Raw genomic sequence first — 24,451 nt, 5'->3', positions numbered from 1 at the left:
ATGAATTCCAGGGTGTAATCCAGCACCACCCGTGAGGGTCCTGAATTCCAGGGTGTAATCCAGCACCGAGCGTGAGGGTCATGAATTCCAGCGTGTAATCCAGCACCGAGCGTGAAGGTCATGAATTCCATGGTGTAATCCAGCACAGAGCGAAAGGGTCATGAATTCCAGGGTGTAATCCAGCACCGAGCGTGAGTGAACTGTATTCCAAGGTATAATCCTGCACCGAGCGTGAGGGTTATGAATTCCAGTGTGTAATCCTGCACCGAGCATGAGGGTCATGAATTCCAGGAAGTAATCCAGCACCGAGCCTGAGGGTCATGAATTCCAGGGTGTAATCCAGCACCGAGCTTGAGGGTCCTGAATTCCAGGGTGTAATCCAGCACTGAGCGTGAGGGTCATGAATTCCAGGGTGTAATCCAGCACCGAGTGTTAGTGCACTGAATTCCAAGGTCCAATCCTGCACCGAGCATGAGGGTCATGAATTCCAGGGTGTAATCCATCACCGAGTGTGAGGGTCCTGAATTTCAGGGTGTAATCCAGCACCGAGTGTTAGTGCACTGAATTCCAAGGTCCAATCCTGCACCGAGAGTGAGGGTCATGAATTCCAGGGTGTAATCCAGCACCGAGCGTGAGGGTCCTGAATTGCTGGGTGTAATCCAGCACCACGTGTGAGGGTCCTGTATTCCAGTGTGTAATCCAGCACAGAGTGTGAGGGTCATGAATTCCAGGGTGTATTCCAGCACCGAGCGTGAGGGTCATGAATTCCAGGGTGTAATCCAGCACCGAGCGTGAGGTTCCTGAATTCCAGGGTGTAATCCAGCACCGAGCGTGAGGGTCATGAATTTCAGCGTGTAACCCAGCACTGAGCGTGAGGGTCCTGAATTTCAGGGTGTAATCCAGCACCGAGAGTTAGTGCACTGAATTCCAAGGTCCAATCCTGCACCGAGCGTGAGGGTCATGAATTCCAGGGTGTAATCCAGCACCGAGCGTGAAGGTCATGAATAACATGGTGTAATCCAGCACAGAGCGAGAGGGTCATGAATTCCAGGGTGTAATCCAGCACCGAGCGTGAGGGAACTGAATTCCAAGGTCCAATCCTGCACCGAGCGTGAGGGTTATGAATTCCAGTGTGTAATCCAGCACCGAGCATGAGGGTCATGAATTCCAGGAAGTAATCCAGCACCGAGCCTGAGGGTCATGAATTCCAGGGTGTAATCCAGCACCGAGCTTGCGGGTCCTGAATTCCAGGGTGTAATCCAGCACTGAGCGTGAGGGTCATGAATTCCAGGGTGCAATCCAGCACTGAGCGTGAGGGTCCTGAATTCCAGGGTGTAATCCAGCACCGAGCGTGAGGGTACTGATTTCCATGGTCCAATCCTGCACCGAGCGTGAGGGTTATGAATTCCAGGGTGTAATCCAGCACCGAGCATGAGGGTCATGAATTCCAGGAAGTAATCCAGCACCGAGCGTGAGGGTCATGAATTCCAGGGTGTAATCCAGCACCGAGCTTGAGGGTACTGAATTCCAGGGTGTAATCCAGCACTGAGCGTGAGGGTCATGAATTCCAGGGTGCAATCCAGCACTGAGCGTGAGGGTCCTGAATTCCAGGGTGTAATCCAGCACCGAGCGTGAAGGTCATGAATTCCAGGGTGTAATCCAGCACCACCCGTGAGGGTCCTGAATTCCAGGGTGTAATCCAGCACCGAGCGTGAGGGTCATGAATTCCAGCGTGTAATCCAGCACCGAGCGTGAAGGTCATGAATTCCATGGTGTAATCCAGCACAGAGCGAAAGGGTCATGAATTCCAGGGTGTAATCCAGCACCGAGCGTGAGTGAACTGTATTCCAAGGTATAATCCTGCACCGAGCGTGAGGGTTATGAATTCCAGTGTGTAATCCTGCACCGAGCATGAGGGTCATGAATTCCAGGAAGTAATCCAGCACCGAGCCTGAGGGTCATGAATTCCAGGGTGTAATCCAGCACCGAGCTTGAGGGTCCTGAATTCCAGGGTGTAATCCAGCACTGAGCGTGAGGGTCATGAATTCCAGGGTGTAATCCAGCACCGAGTGTTAGTGCACTGAATTCCAAGGTCCAATCCTGCACCGAGCATGAGGGTCATGAATTCCAGGGTGTAATCCATCACCGAGTGTGAGGGTCCTGAATTTCAGGGTGTAATCCAGCACCGAGTGTTAGTGCACTGAATTCCAAGGTCCAATCCTGCACCGAGAGTGAGGGTCATGAATTCCAGGGTGTAATCCAGCACCGAGCGTGAGGGTCCTGAATTGCTGGGTGTAATCCAGCACCACGTGTGAGGGTCCTGTATTCCAGTGTGTAATCCAGCACAGAGTGTGAGGGTCATGAATTCCAGGGTGTATTCCAGCACCGAGCGTGAGGGTCATGAATTCCAGGGTGTAATCCAGCACCGAGCGTGAGGTTCCTGAATTCCAGGGTGTAATCCAGCACCGAGCGTGAGGGTCATGAATTTCAGCGTGTAACCCAGCACTGAGCGTGAGGGTCCTGAATTTCAGGGTGTAATCCAGCACCGAGAGTTAGTGCACTGAATTCCAAGGTCCAATCCTGCACCGAGCGTGAGGGTCATGAATTCCAGGGTGTAATCCAGCACCGAGCGTGAAGGTCATGAATAACATGGTGTAATCCAGCACAGAGCGAGAGGGTCATGAATTCCAGGGTGTAATCCAGCACCGAGCGTGAGGGAACTGAATTCCAAGGTCCAATCCTGCACCGAGCGTGAGGGTTATGAATTCCAGTGTGTAATCCAGCACCGAGCATGAGGGTCATGAATTCCAGGAAGTAATCCAGCACCGAGCCTGAGGGTCATGAATTCCAGGGTGTAATCCAGCACCGAGCTTGCGGGTCCTGAATTCCAGGGTGTAATCCAGCACTGAGCGTGAGGGTCATGAATTCCAGGGTGCAATCCAGCACTGAGCGTGAGGGTCCTGAATTCCAGGGTGTAATCCAGCACCGAGCGTGAAGGTCATGAATTCCAGGGTGTAATCCAGCACCACCCGTGAGGGTCCTGAATTCCAGGGTGAAATCCAGCACAGAGCGTGAGGGTCATGAATTCCAGGGTGTAATCCAGCACCGAGCGTGAGTCTCCTGAATTCCAGGGTGTAATCCATCACCGAGCGTGAGGGTCATGAATTCCAGCGTGTAACCCAGTACCGAGCGTGAGGGTCCTGAATTCCAGGGTGTAATCCAGCACAGAGCGAGAGGGTCGTGAATTCCAGGGTTTAATCCAGCACCGAGCGTGAGGGTACTGAATTCCAGGGTGTAATCCAGCACCGAGCGTGAAGGTCATGAATTCCATGGTGTAGTCCAGCACAGAGCGAGAGGGTCATGAATTCCAGGGTGTAATCCAGCACCGAGCGTGAGGGTACTGAATTCCAAGGTCCAATCCTGCACCGAGCGTGAGGGTTATGAATTCCAGGGTGTAATCCAGCACCGAGCATGAGGGTCATGAATTCCAGGAAGTATTCCAGCACCGAGCGTGAGGGTCATGAATTCCAGGGTGTAATTCAGCACCGAGCTTGAGGGTTCTGAATTCCAGGGTGTAATCCAGCACTCAGCGTGAGGGTCATGAATTCCAGGGTGCAATCCAGCACCGAGCGTGAGGGTCCTGAATTCCAGGGTGTAATCCAGCACCAAGAGATAGGGTCATGAATTCCAGCGTGTAACCCGGCACTGAGCGTGAGGGTCCTGAATTTCAGGGTGTAATCCAGCACCGAGCGTGAAGGTCATGAATTCCAGGGTGTAATCCAGCACCGAGCCTGAGGGTACTGAATTCCAAGGTCCAATCCTGCACCGAGCATGAGGGTCATGAATTCCAGGGTGTAATCCAGCACCGAGCATGAGGGTCATGAATTCCAGGAAGTAATCCAGCACCGAGCCTGAGGGTCATGAATTCCAGGGTGTAATCCAGCACCGAGCTTGAGGGTCCTGAATTCCAGGGTGTAATCCAGCACTGAGCGTGAGGGTCATGAATTCCAGGGTGCAATCCAGCACTGAGCGTGAGGGTCCTGAATTCCAGGGTGTAATCCAGCACCGAGCTTGAGGGTCCTGAATTCCAGGGGGTAATCCGGCACACAGCGTGAGGGTCATGAATTCCAGGCTATAATCCAGCACCGAGCGTGAGGGTCCTGAATTCCAGGCTGTAATCCAGCACCTATCGTGAGGGTCCTGAATTCCAGGCTGTAATCCAGCACCGAGCGTGAGGGTCCTGAATTCCATGGTGTAATCCAGCACAGAGTGTGAAGGTCCTGAATTCCAGGGTGTAATCCAGCACCGAGTGTGAGGGTCCTGAATTTGAGGGTGTAATCCAGCAAAGAGCGTGAGGGGCCTGAATTCCAGGGTGTAATCCAGCACAGAGCGTGATGGTCCTGAATTCCACGGTGTTATCCAGCACAGAGCGTGATGGTCCTGAATTCCAGGGTGTAATCCAGCACCGAGCGTGAGGGTCCTGAATTCCAGGGTGTAATCCAGCACAGAGCGTGAGGGTACCGAACTCCAGTGTGTTCTCCAGCACCGAGCGTGAGGGTCCTGAATTCCAGGGTGTAAAACAGAACCGAGCGTGAGGGTCCTGAATTCCTGGGGGTAATCCAGCACCACGTGTGAGGGTCCTGTATTCCAGTGTGTAATCCAGCACAGAGCGTGAGGGTCATGAATTCCAGGGTGTAATCCAGCACCGAGCGTGAGGGTCATGAATTCCAGGGTGTAATCCAGCACCGAGCGTGAGTGTCCTGAATTCCAGGGTGTAATCCAGCACCGAGCATGACGGTCATGAATTCCAGCGTGTAACCCAGCACCGAGCGTGAGGGTCCTGAATTTCAGGGTGTAATCCAGCACCGAGTGTTAGTACACTGAATTCCAAGGACCAATCCTGCACCGAGCGTCAGGGTCATGAATTCCAGGGTGTAATCCAGCACCGTGCGTGAAGGTCATGAATTCCATGGTGTAATCCAGCACAGAGCGAGAGGGTCATGAATTCCAGGGTGTAATCCAGCACCGAGCGTGAGGGTACTGATTTCCATGGTCCAATCCTGCACCGAGCGTGAGGGTTATGAATTCCAGGGTGTAATCCAGCACCGAGCATGAGGGTCATGAATTCCAGGAAGTAATCCAGCACCGAGCGTGAGGGTCATGAATTCCAGGGTGCAATCCAGCACTGAGCGTGAGGGTCCTGAATTCCAGGGTGTAATCCAGCACCGAGCGTGAAGGTCATGAATTCCAGGGTGTAATCCAGCACCACCCGTGAGGGTCCTGAATTCCAGGGTGTAATCCAGCACCGAGCGTGAGGGTCATGAATTCCAGCGTGTAATCCAGCACCGAGCGTGAAGGTCATGAATTCCATGGTGTAATCCAGCACAGAGCGAAAGGGTCATGAATTCCAGGGTGTAATCCAGCACCGAGCGTGAGTGAACTGTATTCCAAGGTCCAATCCTGCACCGAGCGTGAGGGTTATGAATTCCAGTGTGTAATCCTGCACCGAGCATGAGGGTCATGAATTCCAGGAAGTAATCCAGCACCGAGCCTGAGGGTCATGAATTCCAGGGTGTAATCCAGCACCGAGCTTGAGGGTCCTGAATTCCAGGGTGTAATCCAGCACTGAGCGTGAGGGTCATGAATTCCAGGGTGTAATCCAGCACCGAGTGTTAGTGCACTGAATTCCAAGGTCCAATCCTGCACCGAGCATGAGGGTCATGAATTCCAGGGTGTAATCCAGCACCGAGCGTGAAGGTCATGAATTCAATGGTGTAATCCAGCACAGAGCGAGAGGGTCATGAATTCCAGGGTGTAATCCAGCACCGAGCGTGAGGGTCCGGAATTCCTGGGTGTAATCCAGCACCACGTGTGAGGGTCCTGTATTCCAGTGTGTAATCCAGCACAGAGCGTGAGGGTCATGAATTCCAGGGTGTACTCCAGCACCGAGCGTGAGGGTCATGAATTCCAGGTTGTTATCCAGCACCGAGCGTGAGGGTCCTGAATTCCAGGCTGTAATCCAGCACCGAGCGTGAGGGTCCTGAATTCCATGGTGTAATCCAGCACAGAGTGTGAAGGTCCTGAATTCCAGGGTGTAATCCAGCACCGAGTGTGAGGGTCCTGAATTTGAGGGTGTAATCCAGCAAAGAGCGTGAGGGGCCTGAATTCCAGGGTGTAATCCAGCACAGAGCGTGAGGGTCCTGAATTCCACGGTGTTATCCAGCACAGAGCGTGATGGTCCTGAATTCCAGGGTGTAATCCAGCACCGAGCGTGAGGGTCCTGAATTCCAGGGTGTAATCCAGCACAGAGCGTGAGGGTACCGAACTCCAGTGTGTTCTCCAGCACCGAGCGTGAGGGTCCTGAATTCCAGGGTGTAAAACAGAACCGAGCGTGAGGGTCCTGAATTCCTGGGGGTAATCCAGCACCACGTGTGAGGGTCCTGTATTCCAGTGTGTAATCCAGCACAGAGCGTGAGGGTCATGAATTCCAGGGTGTAATCCAGCACCGAGCGTGAGGGTCATGAATTCCAGGGTGTAATCCAGCACCGAGCGTGAGTGTCCTGAATTCCAGGGTGTAATCCAGCACCGAGCATGACGGTCATGAATTCCAGCGTGTAACCCAGCACCGAGCGTGAGGGTCCTGAATTTCAGGGTGTAATCCAGCACCGAGTGTTAGTACACTGAACTCCAAGGACCAATCCTGCACCGAGCGTCAGGGTCATGAATTCCAGGGTGTAATCCAGCACCGAGCGTGAAGGTCATGAATTCCATGGTGTAATCCAGCACAGAGCGAGAGGGTCATGAATTCCAGGGTGTAATCCAGCACCGAGCGTGAGGGTACTGATTTCCATGGTCCAATCCTGCACCGAGCGTGAGGGTTATGAATTCCAGGGTGTAATCCAGCACCGAGCATGAGGGTCATGAATTCCAGGAAGTAATCCAGCACCGAGCGTGAGGGTCATGAATTCCAGGGTGTAATCCAGCACCGAGCTTGAGGGTACTGAATTCCAGGGTGTAATCCAGCACTGAGCGTGAGGGTCATGAATTCCAGGGTGCAATCCAGCACTGAGCGTGAGGGTCCTGAATTCCAGGGTGTAATCCAGCACCGAGCGTGAAGGTCATGAATTCCAGGGTGTAATCCAGCACCACCCGTGAGGGTCCTGAATTCCAGGGTGTAATCCAGCACCGAGCGTGAGGGTCATGAATTCCAGCGTGTAATCCAGCACCGAGCGTGAAGGTCATGAATTCCATGGTGTAATCCAGCACAGAGCGAAAGGGTCATGAATTCCAGGGTGTAATCCAGCACCGAGCGTGAGTGAACTGTATTCCAAGGTCCAATCCTGCACCGAGCGTGAGGGTTATGAATTCCAGTGTGTAATCCTGCACCGAGCATGAGGGTCCTGAATTCCATGGTGTAATCCAGCACAGAGTGTGAAGGTCCTGAATTCCAGGGTGTAATCCAGCACCGAGTGTGAGGGTCCTGAATTTGAGGGTGTAATCCAGCAAAGAGCGTGAGGGGCCTGAATTCCAGGGTGTAATCCAGCACAGAGCGTGATGGTCCTGAATTCCACGGTGTTATCCAGCACAGAGCGTGATGGTCCTGAATTCCAGGGTGTAATCCAGCACCGAGCGTGAGGGTCCTGAATTCCAGGGTGTAATCCAGCACCGAGTGTTAGTACACTGAATTCCAAGGACCAATCCTGCACCGAGCGTCAGGGTCATGAATTCCAGGGTGTAATCCAGCACCGTGCGTGAAGGTCATGAATTCCATGGTGTAATCCAGCACAGAGCGAGAGGGTCATGAATTCCAGGGTGTAATCCAGCACCGAGCGTGAGGGTACTGATTTCCATGGTCCAATCCTGCACCGAGCGTGAGGGTTATGAATTCCAGGGTGTAATCCAGCACCGAGCATGAGGGTCATGAATTCCAGGAAGTAATCCAGCACCGAGCGTGAGGGTCATGAATTCCAGGGTGTAATCCAGCACCGAGCTTGAGGGTACTGAATTCCAGGGTGTAATCCAGCACTGAGCATGACGGTCATGAATTCCAGCGTGTAACCCAGCACCGAGCGTGAGGGTCCTGAATTTCAGGGTGTAATCCAGCACCGAGTGTTAGTACACTGAATTCCAAGGACCAATCCTGCACCGAGCGTCAGGGTCATGAATTCCAGGGTGTAATCCAGCACCGAGCGTGAAGGTCATGAATTCCATGGTGTAATCCAGCACAGAGCGAGAGGGTCATGAATTCCAGGGATGTAATCCAGCACCGAGCGTGAGGGTACTGATTTCCATGGTCCAATCCTGCACCGAGCGTGAGGGTTATGAATTCCAGGGTGTAATCCAGCACCGAGCATGAGGGTCATGAATTCCAGGAAGTAATCCAGCACCGAGCGTGAGGGTCATGAATTCCAGGGTGTAATCCAGCACCGAGCTTGAGGGTACTGAATTCCAGGGTGTAATCCAGCACTGAGCATGAGGGTCATGAATTCCAGGGTGCAATCCAGCACCGAGCGTGAGGGTCCTGAATTCCAGGGTGTAATCCAGCACCGAGCGTGAAGGTCATGAATTCCAGGGTGTAATCCAGCACCACCCGTGAGGGTCCTGAATTCCAGGGTGTAATCCAGCACCGAGCGTGAGGGTCATGAATTCCAGCGTGTAATCCAGCACCGAGCGTGAAGGTCATGAATTCCATGGTGTAATCCAGCACAGAGCGAAAGGGTAATGAATTCCAGGAAGTAATCCAGCACCGAGCCTGAGGGTCATGAATTCCAGGGTGTAATCCAGCACCGAGCTTGAGGGTCCTGAATTCCAGGGTGTAATCCAGCACTGAGCGTGAGGGTCATGAATTCCAGGGTGTAATCCAGCACCGAGTGTTAGTGCACTGAATTCCAAGGTCCAATCCTGCACCGAGCATGAGGGTCATGAATTCCAGGGTGTAATCCAGCACCGAGCGTGAAGGTCATGAATTCAATGGTGAAATCCAGCACAGAGCGAGAGGGTCATGAATTCCAGGGTGTAATCCAGCACCGAGCGTGAGGGTCCGGAATTCCTGGGTGTAATCCAGCACCACGTGTGAGGGTCCTGTATTCCAGTGTGTAATCCAGCACAGAGCGTGAGGGTCATGAATTCCAGGGTGTACTACAGCACCGAGCGTGAGGGTCATGAATTCCAGGGTGTAATCCAGCACCGAGCGTGAGGGTCCTGAATTCCAGGCTGTAATCCAGCACCGAGCGTGAGGGTCCTGAATTCCATGGTGTAATCCAGCACAGAGTGTGAAGGTCCTGAATTCCAGGGTGTAATCCAGCACCGAGTGTGAGGGTCCTGAATTTGAGGGTGTAATCCAGCAAAGAGCGTGAGGGGCCTGAATTCCAGGGTGTAATCCAGCACAGAGCGTGAGGGTCCTGAATTCCACGGTGTTATCCAGCACAGAGCGTGATGGTCCTGAATTCCAGGGTGTAATCCAGCACCGAGCGTGAGGGTCCTGAATTCCAGGGTGTAATCCAGCACAGAGCGTGAGGGTACCGAACTCCAGTGTGTTCTGCAGCACCGAGCGTGAGGGTCCTGAATTCCAGGGTGTAAAACAGAACCGAGCGTGAGGGTCCTGAATTCCTGGGGGTAATCCAGCACCACGTGTGAGGGTCCTGTATTCCAGTGTGTAATCCAGCACAGAGCGTGAGGGTCATGAATTCCAGGGTGTAATCCAGCACCGAGCGTGAGGGTCATGAATTCCAGGGTGTAATCCAGCACCGAGCGTGAGTGTCCTGAATTCCAGGGTGTAATCCAGCACCGAGCATGACGGTCATGAATTCCAGCGTGTAACCCAGCACCGAGCGTGAGGGTCCTGAATTTCAGGGTGTAATCCAGCACCGAGTGTTAGTTCACTGAATTCCAAGGACCAATCCTGCACCGAGCGTCAGGGTCATGAATTCCAGGGTGTAATCCAGCACCGAGCGTGAAGGTCATGAATTCCATGGTGTAATCCAGCATAGAGCGAGAGGGTCATGAATTCCAGGGTGTAATCCAGCACCGAGCGTGAGGGTACTGATTTCCATGGTCCAATCCTGCACCGAGCTTGAGGGTACTGAATTCCAGGGTGTAATCCAGCACTGAGCGTGAGGGTCATGAATTCCAGGGTGCAATCCAGCACTGAGCGTGAGGGTCCTGAATTCCAGGGTGTAATCCAGCACCGAGCGTGAAGGTCATGAATTCCAGGGTGTAATCCAGCACCACCCGTGAGGGTCCTGAATTCCAGGGTGTAATCCAGCACCGAGCGTGAGGGTCATGAATTCCAGCGTGTAATCCAGCACAGAGCGAAAGGGTAATGAATTCCAGGGTGTAATCCAGCACCGAGCGTGAGTGAACTGTATTCCAAGGTCCAATCCTGCACCGAGCGTGAGGGTTATGAATTCCAGTGTGTAATCCTGCACCGAGCATGAGGGTCCTGAATTCCATGGTGTAATCCAGCACAGAGTGTGAAGGTCCTGAATTCCAGGGTGTAATCCAGCACCGAGTGTGAGGGTCCTGAATTTGAGGGTGTAATCCAGCAAAGAGCGTGAGGGGCCTGAATTCCAGGGTGTAATCCAGCACAGAGCGTGATGGTCCTGAATTCCACGGTGTTATCCAGCACAGAGCGTGATGGTCCTGAATTCCAGGGTGTAATCCAGCACCGAGCGTGAGGGTCCTGAATTCCAGGGTGTAATCCAGCACAGAGCGTGAGGGTACCGAACTCCAGTGTGTCCTCCAGCACCGAGCGTGAGGGTCCTGAATTCCAGGGTGTAAAACAGAACCGAGCGTGAGGGTCCTGAATTCCTGGGGGTAATCCAGCACCACGTGTGAGGGTCTTGTATTCCAGTGTGTAATCCAGCACAGAGCGTGAGGGTCATGAATTCCAGGGTTTAATCCAGCACCGAGCGTGAGGGTCATGAATTCCAGGGTGTAATCCAGCACCGAGCGTGAGTGTCCTGAATTCCAGGGTGTAATCCAGCACCGAGCATGACGGTCATGAATTCCAGCGTGTAACCCAGCACCGAGCGTGAGGGTCCTGAATTTCAGGGTGTAATCCAGCACCGAGTGTTAGTACACTGAATTCCAAGGACCAATCCTGCACCGAGCGTCAGGGTCATGAATTCCAGGGTGTAATCCAGCACCGTGCGTGAAGGTCATGAATTCCATGGTGTAATCCAGCACAGAGCGAGAGGGTCATGAATTCCAGGGTGTAATCCAGCACTGAGCGTGAGGGTACTGATTTCCATGGTCCAATCCTGCACCGAGCGTGAGGGTTATGAATTCCAGGGTGTAATCCAGCACCGAGCATGAGGGTCATGAATTCCAGGAAGTAATCCAGCACCGAGCGTGAGGGTCATGAATTCCAGGGTGTAATCCAGCACCGAGCTTGAGGGTACTGAATTCCAGGGTGTAATCCAGCACTGAGCGTGAGGGTCATGAATTCCAGGGTGCAATCCAGCACTGAGCGTGAGGGTCCTGAATTCCAGGGTGTAATCCAGCACCGAGCGTGAAGGTCATGAATTCCAGGGTGTAATCCAGCACCACCCGTGAGGGTCCTGAATTCCAGGGTGTAATCCAGCACCGAGCGTGAAGGTCATGAATTCCAGGGTGTAATCCAGCACCACCCGTGAGGGTCCTGAATTCCAGGGTGTAATCCAGCACCGAGCGTGAGGGTCATGAATTCCAGCGTGTAATCCAGCACCGAGCGTGAAGGTCATGAATTCCATGGTGTAATCCAGCACAGAGCGAAAGGGTCATGAATTCCAGGGTGTAATCCAGCACCGAGCGTGAGTGAACTGTATTCCAAGGTCCAATCCTGCACCGAGCGTGAGGGTTATGAATTCCAGTGTGTAATCCTGCACCGAGCATGAGGGTCCTGAATTCCATGGTGTAATCCAGCACAGAGTGTGAAGGTCCTGAATTCCAGGGTGTAATCCAGCACCGAGTGTGAGGGTCCTGAATTTGAGGGTGTAATCCAGCAAAGAGCGTGAGGGGCCTGAATTCCAGGGTGTAATCCAGCACAGAGCGTGATGGTCCTGAATTCCACGGTGTTATCCAGCACAGAGCGTGATGGTCCTGAATTCCAGGGTGTAATCCAGCACCGAGCGTGAGGGTCCTGAATTCCAGGGTGTAATCCAGCACCGAGTGTTAGTACACTGAATTCCAAGGACCAATCCTGCACCGAGCGTCAGGGTCATGAATTCCAGGGTGTAATCCAGCACCGTGCGTGAAGGTCATGAATTCCATGGTGTAATCCAGCACAGAGCGAGAGGGTCATGAATTCCAGGGTGTAATCCAGCACCGAGCGTGAGGGTACTGATTTCCATGGTCCAATCCTGCACCGAGCGTGAGGGTTATGAATTCCAGGGTGTAATCCAGCACCGAGCATGAGGGTCATGAATTCCAGGAAGTAATCCAGCACCGAGCGTGAGGGTCATGAATTCCAGGGTGTAATCCAGCACCGAGCTTGAGGGTACTGAATTCCAGGGTGTAATCCAGCACTGAGCATGACGGTCATGAATTCCAGCGTGTAACCCAGCACCGAGCGTGAGGGTCCTGAATTTCAGGGTGTAATCCAGCACCGAGTGTTAGTACACTGAATTCCAAGGACCAATCCTGCACCGAGCGTCAGGGTCATGAATTCCAGGGTGTAATCCAGCACCGAGCGTGAAGGTCATGAATTCCATGGTGTAATCCAGCACAGAGCGAGAGGGTCATGAATTCCAGGGATGTAATCCAGCACCGAGCGTGAGGGTACTGATTTCCATGGTCCAATCCTGCACCGAGCGTGAGGGTTATGAATTCCAGGGTGTAATCCAGCACCGAGCATGAGGGTCATGAATTCCAGGAAGTAATCCAGCACCGAGCGTGAGGGTCATGAATTCCAGGGTGTAATCCAGCACCGAGCTTGAGGGTACTGAATTCCAGGGTGTAATCCAGCACTGAGCATGAGGGTCATGAATTCCAGGGTGCAATCCAGCACCGAGCGTGAGGGTCCTGAATTCCAGGGTGTAATCCAGCACCGAGCGTGAAGGTCATGAATTCCAGGGTGTAATCCAGCACCACCCGTGAGGGTCCTGAATTCCAGGGTGTAATCCAGCACCGAGCGTGAGGGTCATGAATTCCAGCGTGTAATCCAGCACCGAGCGTGAAGGTCATGAATTCCATGGTGTAATCCAGCACAGAGCGAAAGGGTAATGAATTCCAGGAAGTAATCCAGCACCGAGCCTGAGGGTCATGAATTCCAGGGTGTAATCCAGCACCGAGCTTGAGGGTCCTGAATTCCAGGGTGTAATCCAGCACTGAGCGTGAGGGTCATGAATTCCAGGGTGTAATCCAGCACCGAGTGTTAGTGCACTGAATTCCAAGGTCCAATCCTGCACCGAGCATGAGGGTCATGAATTCCAGGGTGTAATCCAGCACCGAGCGTGAAGGTCATGAATTCAATGGTGAAATCCAGCACAGAGCGAGAGGGTCATGAATTCCAGGGTGTAATCCAGCACCGAGCGTGAGGGTCCGGAATTCCTGGGTGTAATCCAGCACCACGTGTGAGGGTCCTGTATTCCAGTGTGTAATCCAGCACAGAGCGTGAGGGTCATGAATTCCAGGGTGTACTACAGCACCGAGCGTGAGGGTCATGAATTCCAGGGTGTAATCCAGCACCGAGCGTGAGGGTCCTGAATTCCAGGCTGTAATCCAGCACCGAGCGTGAGGGTCCTGAATTCCATGGTGTAATCCAGCACAGAGTGTGAAGGTCCTGAATTCCAGGGTGTAATCCAGCACCGAGTGTGAGGGTCCTGAATTTGAGGGTGTAATCCAGCAAAGAGCGTGAGGGGCCTGAATTCCAGGGTGTAATCCAGCACAGAGCGTGAGGGTCCTGAATTCCACGGTGTTATCCAGCACAGAGCGTGATGGTCCTGAATTCCAGGGTGTAATCCAGCACCGAGCGTGAGGGTCCTGAATTCCAGGGTGTAATCCAGCACAGAGCGTGAGGGTACCGAACTCCAGTGTGTTCTGCAGCACCGAGCGTGAGGGTCCTGAATTCCAGGGTGTAAAACAGAACCGAGCGTGAGGGTCCTGAATTCCTGGGGGTAATCCAGCACCACGTGTGAGGGTCCTGTATTCCAGTGTGTAATCCAGCACAGAGCGTGAGGGTCATGAATTCCAGGGTGTAATCCAGCACCGAGCGTGAGGGTCATGAATTCCAGGGTGTAATCCAGCACCGAGCGTGAGTGTCCTGAATTCCAGGGTGTAATCCAGCACCGAGCATGACGGTCATGAATTCCAGCGTGTAACCCAGCACCGAGCGTGAGGGTCCTGAATTTCAGGGTGTAATCCAGCACCGAGTGTTAGTTCACTGAATTCCAAGGACCAATCCTGCACCGAGCGTCAGGGTCATGAATTCCAGGGTGTAATCCAGCACCGAGCGTGAAGGTCATGAATTCCATGGTGTAATCCAGCATAGAGCGAGAGGGTCATGAATTCCAGGGTGTAATCCAGCACCGAGCGTGAGGGTACTGATTTCCATGGTCCAATCCTGCACCGAGCTTGAGGGTACTGAATTCCAGGGTGTAATCCAGCACTGAGCGTGAGGGTCATGAATTCCAGGGTGCAATCCAGCACTGAGCGTGAGGGTCCTGAATTCCAGGGTGTAATCCAGCACCGAGCGTGAAGGTCATGAATTCCAGGGTGTAATCCAGCACCACCCGTGAGGGTCCTGAATTCCAGGGTGTAATCCAGCACCGAGCGTGAGGGTCATGAATTCCAGCGTGTAATCCAGCACAGAGCGAAAGGGTAATGAATTCCAGGGTGTAATCCAGCACCGAGCGTGAGTGAACTGTATTCCAAGGTCCAATCCTGCACCGAGCGTGAGGGTTATGAATTCCAGTGTGTAATCCTGCACCGAGCATGAGGGTCCTGAATTCCATGGTGTAATCCAGCACAGAGTGTGAAGGTCCTGAATTCCAGGGTGTAATCCAGCACCGAGTGTGAGGGTCCTGAATTTGAGGGTGTAATCCAGCAAAGAGCGTGAGGGGCCTGAATTCCAGGGTGTAATCCAGCACAGAGCGTGATGGTCCTGAATTCCACGGTGTTATCCAGCACAGAGCGTGATGGTCCTGAATTCCAGGGTGTAATCCAGCACCGAGCGTGAGGGTCCTGAATTCCAGGGTGTAATCCAGCACAGAGCGTGAGGGTACCGAACTCCAGTGTGTCCTCCAGCACCGAGCGTGAGGGTCCTGAATTCCAGGGTGTAAAACAGAACCGAGCGTGAGGGTCCTGAATTCCTGGGGGTAATCCAGCACCACGTGTGAGGGTCTTGTATTCCAGTGTGTAATCCAGCACAGAGCGTGAGGGTCATGAATTCCAGGGTTTAATCCAGCACCGAGCGTGAGGGTCATGAATTCCAGGGTGTAATCCAGCACCGAGCGTGAGTGTCCTGAATTCCAGGGTGTAATCCAGCACCGAGCATGACGGTCATGAATTCCAGCGTGTAACCCAGCACCGAGCGTGAGGGTCCTGAATTTCAGGGTGTAATCCAGCACCGAGTGTTAGTACACTGAATTCCAAGGACCAATCCTGCACCGAGCGTCAGGGTCATGAATTCCAGGGTGTAATCCAGCACCGTGCGTGAAGGTCATGAATTCCATGGTGTAATCCAGCACAGAGCGAGAGGGTCATGAATTCCAGGGTGTAATCCAGCACTGAGCGTGAGGGTACTGATTTCCATGGTCCAATCCTGCACCGAGCGTGAGGGTTATGAATTCCAGGGTGTAATCCAGCACCGAGCATGAGGGTCATGAATTCCAGGAAGTAATCCAGCACCGAGCGTGAGGGTCATGAATTCCAGGGTGTAATCCAGCACCGAGCTTGAGGGTACTGAATTCCAGGGTGTAATCCAGCACTGAGCGTGAGGGTCATGAATTCCAGGGTGCAATCCAGCACTGAGCGTGAGGGTCCTGAATTCCAGGGTGTAATCCAGCACCGAGCGTGAAGGTCATGAATTCCAGGGTGTAATCCAGCACCACCCGTGAGGGTCCTGAATTCCAGGGTGTAATCCAGCACCGAGCGTGAGGGTCATGAATTCCAGCGTGTAATCCAGCACCGAGCGTGAAGGTCATGAATTCCATGGTGTAATCCAGCACAGAGCGAAAGGGTCATGAATTCCAGGGTGTAATCCAGCACCGAGCGTGAGTGAACTGTATTCCAAGGTCCAATCCTGCACCGAGCGTGAGGGTTATGAATTCCAGTGTGTAATCCTGCACCGAGCATGAGGGTCATGAATTCCAGGAAGTAATCCAGCACCGAGCCTGAGGGTCATGAATTCCAGGGTGTAATCCAGCACCGAGCTTGAGGGTCCTGAATTCCAGGGTGTAATCCAGCACTGAGCGTGAGGGTCATGAATTCCAGGGTGTAATCCAGCACCGAGTGTTAGTGCACTGAATTCCAAGGTCCAATCCTGCACCGAGCATGAGGGTCATGAATTCCAGGGTGTAATCCAGCACCGAGCGTGAAGGTCATGAATTCAATGGTGAAATCCAGCAAAGAGCGAGAGGGTCATGAATTCCAGGGTGTAATCCAGCACCGAGCGTGAGGGTCCGGAATTCCTGGGTGTAATCCAGCACCACGTGTGAGGGTCCTGTATTCCAGTGTGTAATCCAGCACAGAGCGTGAGGGTCATGAATTCCAGGGTGTACTCCAGCACCGAGCGTGAGGGTCATGAATTCCAGGGTGTAATCCAGCACCGAGCGTGAGGGTCCTGAATTCCAGGCTGTAATCCACCACCGAGCGTGAGGGTCCTGAATTCCATGGTGTAATCCAGCACAGAGTGTGAAGGTCCTGAATTCCAGGGTGTAATCCAGCACCGAGTGTGAGGGTCCTGAATTTGAGGGTGTAATCCAGCAAAGAGCGTGAGGGGCCTGAATTCCAGGGTGTAATCCAGCACAGAGCGTGAGGGTCCTGAATTCCACGGTGTTATCCAGCACAGAGCGTGATGGTCCTGAATTCCAGGGTGTAATCCAGCACCGAGCGTGAGGGTCCTGAATTCCAGGGTGTAATCCAGCACAGAGCGTGAGGGTACCGAACTCCAGTGTGTTCTGCAGCACCGAGCGTGAGGGTCATGAATTCCAGGGTGTAAAACAGAACCGAGCGTGAGGGTCCTGAATTCCTGGGGGTAATCCAGCACCACGTGTGAGGGTCCTGTATTCCAGTGTGTAATCCAGCACAGAGCGTGAGGGTCATGAATTCCAGGGTGTAATCCAGCACCGAGCGTGAGGGTCATGAATTCCAGGGTGTAATCCAGCACCGAGCGTGAGTGTCCTGAATTCCAGGGTGTAATCCAGCACCGAGCATGACGGTCATGAATTCCAGCGTGTAACCCAGCACCGAGCGTGAGGGTCCTGAATTTCAGGGTGTAATCCAGCACCGAGTGTTAGTACACTGAATTCCAAGGACCAATCCTGCACCGAGCGTCAGGGTCATGAATTCCAGGGTGTAATCCAGCACCGAGCGTGAAGGTCATGAATTCCATGGTGTAATCCAGCACAGAGCGAGAGGGTCATGAATTCCAGGGTGTAATCCAGCACCGAGCGTGAGGGTACTGATTTCCATGGTCCAATCCTGCACCGAGCGTGAGGGTTATGAATTCCAGGGTGTAATCCAGCACCGAGCATGAGGGTCATGAATTCCAGGAAGTAATCCAGCACCGAGCGTGAGGGTCATGAATTCCAGGGTGTAATCCAGCACCGAGCTTGAGGGTACTGAATTCCAGGGTGTAATCCAGCACTGAGCGTGAGGGTCATGAATTCCAGGGTGCAATCCAGCACTGAGCGTGAGGGTCCTGAATTCCAGGGTGTAATCCAGCACCGAGCGTGAAGGTCATGAATTCCAGGGTGTAATCCAGCACCACCCGTGAGGGTCCTGAATTCCAGGGTGTAATCCAGCACCGAGCGTGAGGGTCATGAATTCCAGCGTGTAATCCAGCACCGAGCGTGAAGGTCATGAATTCCATGGTGTAATCCAGCACAGAGCGAAAGGGTAATGAATTCCAGGGTGTAATCCAGCACCGAGCGTGAGTGAACTGTATTCCAAGGTCCAATCCTGCACCGAGCGTGAGGGTTATGAATTCCAGTGTGTAATCCTGCACCGAGCATGAGGGTCCTGAATTCCATGGTGTAATCCAGCACAGAGTGTGAAGGTCCTGAATTCCAGGGTGTAATCCAGCACCGAGTGTGAGGGTCCTGAATTTGAGGGTGTAATCCAGCAAAGAGCGTGAGGGGCCTGAATTCCAGGGTGTAATCCAGCACCGAGCGTGAGGGTCATGAATTCCAGGGTGTAATCCAGCACCGAGCGTGAGTGTCCTGAATTCCAGGGTGTAATCCAGCACCGAGCATGACGGTCATGAATTCCAGCGTGTAACCCAGCACCGAGCGTGAGGGTCCTGAATTTCAGGGTGTAATCCAGCACCGAGTGTTAGTACACTGAATTCCAAGGACCAATCCTGCACCGAGCGTCAGGGTCATGAATTCCAGGGTGTAATCCAGCACCGTGCGTGAAGGTCATGAATTCCATGGTGTAATCCAGCACAGAGCGAGAGGGTCATGAATTCCAGGGTGTAATCCAGCACCGAGCGTGAGGGTACTGATTTCCATGGTCCAATCCTGCACCGAGCGTGAGGGTTATGAATTCCAGGGTGTAATCCAGCACCGAGCATGAGGGTCATGAATTCCAGGAAGTAATCCAGCACCGAGCGTGAGGGTCATGAATTCCAGGGTGTAATCCAGCACCGAGCTTGAGGGTACTGAATTCCAGGGTGTAATCCAGCACTGAGCGTGAGGGTCATGAATTCCAGGGTGCAATCCAGCACTGAGCGTGAGGGTCCTGAATTCCAGGGTGTAATCCAGCACCGAGCGTGAAGGTCATGAATTCCAGGGTGTAATCCAGCACCACCCGTGAGGGTCCTGAATTCCAGGGTGTAATCCAGCACCGAGCGTGAGGGTCATGAATTCCAGCGTGTAATCCAGCACCGAGCGTGAAGGTCATGAATTCCATGGTGTAATCCAGCACAGAGCGAAAGGGTCATGAATTCCAGGGTGTAATCCAGCACCGAGCGTGAGTGAACTGTATTCCAAGGTCCAATCCTGCACCGAGCGTGAGGGTTATGAATTCCAGTGTGTAATCCTGCACCGAGCATGAGGGTCATGAATTCCAGGAAGTAATCCAGCACCGAGCCTGAGGGTCATGAATTCCAGGGTGTAATCCAGCACCGAGCTTGAGGGTCCTGAATTCCAGGGTGTAATCCAGCACTGAGCGTGAGGGTCATGAATTCCAGGGTGTAATCCAGCACCGAGTGTTAGTGCACTGAATTCCAAGGTCCAATCCTGCACCGAGCATGAGGGTCATGAATTCCAGGGTGTAATCCAGCACCGAGCGTGAAGGTCATGAATTCAATGGTGAAATCCAGCAAAGAGCGAGAGGGTCATGAATTCCAGGGTGTAATCCAGCACCGAGCGTGAGGGTCCGGAATTCCTGGGTGTAATCCAGCACCACGTGTGAGGGTCCTGTATTCCAGTGTGTAATCCAGCACAGAGCGTGAGGGTCATGAATTCCAGGGTGTACTCCAGCACCGAGCGTGAGGGTCATGAATTCCAGGGTGTAATCCAGCACCGAGCGTGAGGGTCCTGAATTCCAGGCTGTAATCCACCACCGAGCGTGAGGGTCCTGAATTCCATGGTGTAATCCAGCACAGAGTGTGAAGGTCCTGAATTCCAGGGTGTAATCCAGCACCGAGTGTGAGGGTCCTGAATTTGAGGGTGTAATCCAGCAAAGAGCGTGAGGGGCCTGAATTCCAGGGTGTAATCCAGCACAGAGCGTGAGGGTCCTGAATTCCACGGTGTTATCCAGCACAGAGCGTGATGGTCCTGAATTCCAGGGTGTAATCCAGCACCGAGCGTGAGGGTCCTGAATTCCAGGGTGTAATCCAGCACAGAGCGTGAGGGTACCGAACTCCAGTGTGTTCTGCAGCACCGAGCGTGAGGGTCATGAATTCCAGGGTGTAAAACAGAACCGAGCGTGAGGGTCCTGAATTCCTGGGGGTAATCCAGCACCACGTGTGAGGGTCCTGTATTCCAGTGTGTAATCCAGCACAGAGCGTGAGGGTCATGAATTCCAGGGTGTAATCCAGCACCGAGCGTGAGGGTCATGAATTCCAGGGTGTAATCCAGCACCGAGCGTGAGTGTCCTGAATTCCAGGGTGTAATCCAGCACCGAGCATGACGGTCATGAATTCCAGCGTGTAACCCAGCACCGAGCGTGAGGGTCCTGAATTTCAGGGTGTAATCCAGCACCGAGTGTTAGTACACTGAATTCCAAGGACCAATCCTGCACCGAGCGTCAGGGTCATGAATTCCAGGGTGTAATCCAGCACCGAGCGTGAAGGTCATGAATTCCATGGTGTAATCCAGCACAGAGCGAGAGGGTCATGAATTCCAGGGTGTAATCCAGCACCGAGCGTGAGGGTACTGATTTCCATGGTCCAATCCTGCACCGAGCGTGAGGGTTATGAATTCCAGGGTGTAATCCAGCACCGAGCATGAGGGTCATGAATTCCAGGAAGTAATCCAGCACCGAGCGTGAGGGTCATGAATTCCAGGGTGTAATCCAGCACCGAGCTTGAGGGTACTGAATTCCAGGGTGTAATCCAGCACTGAGCGTGAGGGTCATGAATTCCAGGGTGCAATCCAGCACTGAGCGTGAGGGTCCTGAATTCCAGGGTGTAATCCAGCACCGAGCGTGAAGGTCATGAATTCCAGGGTGTAATCCAGCACCACCCGTGAGGGTCCTGAATTCCAGGGTGTAATCCAGCACCGAGCGTGAGGGTCATGAATTCCAGCGTGTAATCCAGCACCGAGCGTGAAGGTCATGAATTCCATGGTGTAATCCAGCACAGAGCGAAAGGGTAATGAATTCCAGGGTGTAATCCAGCACCGAGCGTGAGTGAACTGTATTCCAAGGTCCAATCCTGCACCGAGCGTGAGGGTTATGAATTCCAGTGTGTAATCCTGCACCGAGCATGAGGGTCCTGAATTCCATGGTGTAATCCAGCACAGAGTGTGAAGGTCCTGAATTCCAGGGTGTAATCCAGCACCGAGTGTGAGGGTCCTGAATTTGAGGGTGTAATCCAGCAAAGAGCGTGAGGGGCCTGAATTCCAGGGTGTAATCCAGCACAGAGCGTGATGGTCCTGAATTCCACGGTGTTATCCAGCACAGAGCGTGATGGTCCTGAATTCCAGGGTGTAATCCAGCACCGAGCGTGAGGGTCCTGAATTCCAGGGTGTAATCCAGCACAGAGCGTGAGGGTACCGAACTCCAGTGTGTTCTCCAGCACCGAGCGTGAGGGTCCTGAATTCCAGGGTGTAAAACAGAACCGAGCGTGAGGGTCCTGAATTCCTGGGGGTAATCCAGCACCACGTGTGAGGGTCCTGTATTCCAGTGTGTAATCCAGCACAGAGCGTGAGGGTCATGAATTCCAGGGTGTAATCCCGCACCGAGCGTGAGGGTCATGAATTCCAGGGTGTAATCCAGCACCGAGCGTGAGTGTCCTGAATTCCAGGGTGTAATCCAGCACCGAGCATGACGGTCATGAATTCCAGCGTGTAACCCAGCACCGAGCGCGAGGGTCCTGAATTTCAGGGTGTAATCCAGCACCGAGTGTTAGTACACTGAATTCCAAGGACCAATCCTGCACCGAGCGTCAGGGTCATGAATTCCAGGGTGTAATCCAGCACCGTGCGTGAAGGTCATGAATTCCATGGTGTAATCCAGCACAGAGCGAGAGGGTCATGAATTCCAGGGTGTAATCCAGCACCGAGCGTGAGGGTACTGATTTCCATGGTCCAATCCTGCACCGAGCGTGAGGGTTATGAATTCCAGGGTGTAATCCAGCACCGAGCATGAGGGTCATGAATTCCAGGAAGTAATCCAGCACCGAGCGTGAGGGTCATGAATTCCAGGGTGTAATCCAGCACCGAGCTTGAGGGTACTGAATTCCAGGGTGTAATCCAGCACTGAGCGTGAGGGTCATGAATTCCAGGGTGCAATCCAGCACTGAGCGTAAGGGTCCTGAATTCCAGGGTGTAATCCAGCACCGAGCGTGAAGGTCATGAATTCCAGGGTGTAATCCAGCACCACCCGTGAGGGTCCTGAATTCCAGGGTGTAATCCAGCACCGAGCGTGAGGGTCATGAATTCCAGCGTGTAATCCAGCACCGAGCGTGAAGGTCATGAATTCCATGGTGTAATCCAGCACAGAGCGAAAGGGTCATGAATTCCAGGGTGTAATCCAGCACCGAGCGTGAGTGAACTGTATTCCAAGGTCCAATCCTGCACCGAGCGTGAGGGTTATGAATTCCAGTGTGTAATCCTGCACCGAGCATGAGGGTCATGAATTCCAGGAAGTAATCCAGCACCGAGCCTGAGGGTCATGAATTCCAGGGTGTACTCCAGCACCGAGCTTGAGGGTCCTGAATTCCAGGGTGTAATCCAGCACTGAGCGTGAGGGTCATGAATTCCAGGGTGTAATCCAGCACCGAGTGTTAGTGCACTGAATTCCAAGGTCCAATCCTGCACCGAGCATGAGGGTCATGAATTCCAGGGTGTAATCCAGCACAGAGCGAGAGGGTCATGAATTCCAGGGTGTAATCCAGCACCGAGCGTGAGGGTCCGGAATTCCTGGGTGTAATCCAGCACCACGTGTGAGGGTCCTGTATTCCAGTGTGTAATCCAGCACAGAGCGTGAGGGTCATGAATTCCAGGGTGTACTCCAGCACCGAGCGTGAGGGTCCTGAATTCCATGGTGTAATCCAGCACAGAGTGTGAAGGTCCTGAATTCCAGGGTGTAATCCAGCACCGAGTGTGAGGGTCCTGAATTTGAGGGTGTAATCCAGCAAAGAGCGTGAGGGGCCTGAATTCCAGGGTGTAATCCAGCACAGAGCGTGAGGGTCCTGAATTCCACGGTGTTATCCAGCACAGAGCGTGATGGTCCTGAATTCCAGGATGTAATCCAGCACCGAGCGTGAGGGTCCTGAATTCCAGGGTGTAATCCAGCACAGAGCGTGAGGGTACCGAACTCCAGTGTGTTCTCCAGCACCGAGCGTGAGGGTCCTGAATTCCAGGGTGTAAAACAGAACCGAGCGTGAGGGTCCTGAATTCCTGGGGGTAATCCAGCACCACGTGTGAGGGTCCTGTATTCCAGTGTGTAATCCAGCACAGAGCGTGAGGGTCATGAATTCCAGGGTGTAATCCAGCACCGAGCGTGAGGGTCATGAATTCCAGGGTGTAATCCAGCACCGAGCGTGAGTGTCCTGAATTCCAGGGTGTAATCCAGCACCGAGCATGACGGTCATGAATTCCAGCGTGTAACCCAGCACCGAGCGTGAGGGTCCTGAATTTCAGGGTGTAATCCAGCACCGAGTGTTAGTACACTGAACTCCAAGGACCAATCCTGCACCGAGCGTCAGGGTCATGAATTCCAGGGTGTAATCCAGCACCGAGCGTGAAGGTCATGAATTCCATGGTGTAATCCAGCACAGAGCGAGAGGGTCATGAATTCCAGGGTGTAATCCAGCACCGAGCGTGAGGGTACTGATTTCCATGGTCCAATCCTGCACCGAGCGTGAGGGTTATGAATTCCAGGGTGTAATCCAGCACCGAGCATGAGGGTCATGAATTCCAGGAAGTAATCCAGCACCGAGCGTGAGGGTCATGAATTCCAGGGTGTAATCCAGCACCGAGCTTGAGGGTACTGAATTCCAGGGTGTAATCCAGCACTGAGCGTGAGGGTCATGAATTCCAGGGTGCAATCCAGCACTGAGCGTGAGGGTCCTGAATTCCAGGGTGTAATCCAGCACCGAGCGTGAAGGTCATGAATTCCAGGGTGTAATCCCGCACCACCCGTGAGGGTCCTGAATTCCAGGGTGTAATCCAGCACCGAGCGTGAGGGTCATGAATTCCAGCGTGTAATCCAGCACCGAGCGTGAAGGTCATGAATTCCATGGTGTAATCCAGCACAGAGCGAAAGGGTCATGAATTCCAGGGTGTAATCCAGCACCGAGCGTGAGTGAACTGTATTCCAAGGTCCAATCCTGCACCGAGCGTGAGGGTTATGAATTCCAGTGTGTAATCCTGCACCGAGCATGAGGGTCCTGAATTCCATGGTGTAATCCAGCACAGAGTGTGAAGGTCCTGAATTCCAGGGTGTAATCCAGCACCGAGTGTGAGGGTCCTGAATTTGAGGGTGTAATCCAGCAAAGAGCGTGAGGGGCCTGAATTCCAGGGTGTAATCCAGCACAGAGCGTGATGGTCCTGAATTCCACGGTGTTATCCAGCACAGAGCGTGATGGTCCTGAATTCCAGGGTGTAATCCAGCACCGAGCGTGAGGGTCCTGAATTCC

This window comes from Hemitrygon akajei, chromosome 8, assembly GCF_048418815.1.
Source record: "Hemitrygon akajei chromosome 8, sHemAka1.3, whole genome shotgun sequence".
Classification (NCBI taxonomy): Eukaryota; Metazoa; Chordata; class Chondrichthyes; order Myliobatiformes; family Dasyatidae; genus Hemitrygon; species Hemitrygon akajei.
The sequence above is the reverse complement of the archived record's forward strand: the minus strand, read 5'-3'. Positions refer to the sequence as shown.